The sequence below is a fragment of the Oncorhynchus gorbuscha genome, linkage group LG11, assembly GCF_021184085.1.
Source record: "Oncorhynchus gorbuscha isolate QuinsamMale2020 ecotype Even-year linkage group LG11, OgorEven_v1.0, whole genome shotgun sequence".
Lineage (NCBI taxonomy): Eukaryota > Metazoa > Chordata > Actinopteri > Salmoniformes > Salmonidae > Oncorhynchus > Oncorhynchus gorbuscha.
The window spans coordinates 7986564-7989063 of NC_060183.1; the positions used below are offsets into that span (position 1 = coordinate 7986564).

The following is a 2500-nucleotide window of genomic DNA, read 5'->3' on the forward strand; positions in this document are numbered from 1 at the left end:
AGGTGGTGATTGACTCCGCTGTCCTGGCGTCGTGAGGGAGTTTGTTCCACCATTGGGGGCCAGGGCAGCGAACAGTTTTGACTGGGCTGAGCGGGAGCTGTACTTCCTCAGTGGTAGGGAGGCGAGCAGGCCAGAGGTGGATGAACGCAGTGCCCTTGTTTGGGTGTAGGGCCTGATCAGAGCCTGGAGGTACTGAGGTGCCGTTCCCCTCACAGCTCCGTAGGCAAGCACCATGGTCTTGTAGCGGATGCGAGCTTCAACTGGAAGCCAGTGGAGAGAACGGAGGAGCGGGGTGACGTGAGAGAACTTGGGAAGGTTGAACACCAGACGGGCTGCGGCGTTCTGGATGAGTTGAAGGGGTTTAATGGCACAGGCAGGGAGCCCAGCCAACAGCGAGTTGCAGTAATCCAGACGGGAGATGACAAGTGCCTGGATTAGGACCTGCGCCGCTTCCTGTGTGAGGCAGGGTCGTACTCTGCGGATGTTGTAGAGCATGAACCTACAGGAACGGGCCACCGCCTTGATGTTAGTTGAGAACGACAGGGTGTTGTCCAGGATCACGCCAAGGTTCTTGGCGCTCTGGGAGGAGGACACAATGGAGTTGTCAACCGTGATGGCGAGATCATGGAACGGGCAGTCCTTCCCCGGGAGGAAGAGCAGCTCCGTCTTGCCGAGGTTCAGCTTGAGGTGGTGATCCGTCATCCACACTGATATGTCTGCCAGACATGCAGAGATGCGATTCGCCACCTGGTCATCAGAAGGAGGAAAGGAGAAGATTAATTGTGTGTCGTCTGCATAGCAATGATAAGAGAGACCATGTGAGGTTATGACAGAGCCAAGTGACTTGGTGTATAGCGAGAATAGGAGAGGGCCAAGAACAGAGCCCTGGGGACACCAGTGGTGAGAGCGCGTGGTGAGGAGACAGATTCTCGCCACGCCACCTGGTAGGAGCGACCTGTCAGGTAGGACGCAATCAAGCGTGGGCCGCGCCGGAGATGCCCAACTCGGAGAGGGTGGAGAGGAGGATCTGATGGTTCACAGTATCGAAGGCAGCCGATAGATCTAGAAGGATGAGAGCAGAGGAGAGAGAGTTAGCTTTAGCAGTGCGGAGCGCCTCCGTGATACAGAGGAGAGCAGTCTCAGTTGAGTGACTAGTCTTGAAACCTGACTGATTTGGATCAAGAAGGTCATTCAGAGAGAGATAGCGGGAGAGCTGGCCAAGGACGGCACGTTCAAGAGTTTTGGAGAGAAAAGAAAGAAGGGATACTGGTCTGTAATTGTTGACATCGGAGGGATCGAGTGTAGGTTTTTTCAGAAGGGGTGCAACTCTCGCTCTCTTGAAGACGGAAGGGACGTAGCCAACGGTCAGGGATGAGTTGATGAGCGAGGTGAGGTAAGGGAGAAGGTCTCCGGAAATGGTCTGGAGAAGAGAGGAGGGGATAGGGTCGAGCGGGCAGGTTGTTGGGCGGCCGGCCGTCACAAGACGCGAGATTTCATCTGGAGAGAGAGGGGAGAAAGAGGTCAGAGCACAGGGTAGGGCAGTGTGAGCAGAACCAGCGGTGTCGTTTGACTTAGCAAACGAGGATCGGATGTCGTCGACCTTCTTTTCAAAATGGTTGACGAAGTCATCTGCAGAGAGGAGGAGGGGGGAGGGGGCGGAGGATTCAGGAGGGAGGAGAAGGTGGCAAAGAGCTTCCTAGGGTTGGAAGCAGAAGCTTGGAATTTAGCGTGGTAGAAAGTGGCTTTAGCAGCAGAGACAGAGGAGGAAAATGTAGAGAGGAGGGAGTGAAAGGATGCCAGGTCCGCAGGGAGGCGAGTTTTCCTCCATTTCCGCTCGGCTGCCCGGAGCCCTGTTCTGTGAGCTCGCAATGAGTCATCGAGCCACGGAGCGGGAGGGAGGACCGAGCCGGCCTGGAGGATAGGGGACATAGAGAGTCAAGGGATGCAGAGAGGGAGGAGAGGAGGGTTGAGGAGGCAGAATCAGGAGATAGGTGGGAGAAGGTTTGAGCGGAGGGAAGAGATGATAGGATGGAAGAGGAGAGAGTAGCGGGGGAGAGAGAGCGAAGGTTGGGACGGCGCGATACCATCCGAGTAGGGGCAGTGTGGGAGGTGTTGGATGAGAGCGAGAGGGAAAAGGATACAAGGCAGTGGTCGGAGACTTGGAGGGGAGTTGCAATGAGGTTAGTGGAAGAACAGCATCTAGTAAAGATGAGGTCGAGCGTATTGCCTGCCTTGTGAGTAGGGGGAAGGTGAGAGGGTGAGGTCAAAAGAGGAGAGGAGTGGAAAGAAGGAGGCAGAGAGGAAAGAGTCAAAGGTAGACGTGGGGAGGTTAAAGTCGCCCAGAACTGTGAGAGGTGAGCCGTCCTCAGGAAAGGAGCTTATCAAGGCATCAAGCTCATTGATGAACTCTCCGAGGGAACCTGGAGGGCGATAAATGATAAGGATGTTAAGCTTGAAAGGGCTAGTAACTGTGACAGCATGGAATTCAAAGGAGGCGATA

General features: G+C 55.2%; 1 protein-coding gene across 1 annotated transcript in view; it reads left to right on the forward strand.

The window, feature by feature from the left end:
- oit3 (oncoprotein induced transcript 3) overlaps positions 1 to 2500 on the forward strand; it is a 49397-nt gene that overhangs the window by 43111 nt on the left and 3786 nt on the right. The window lies entirely within an intron of this gene.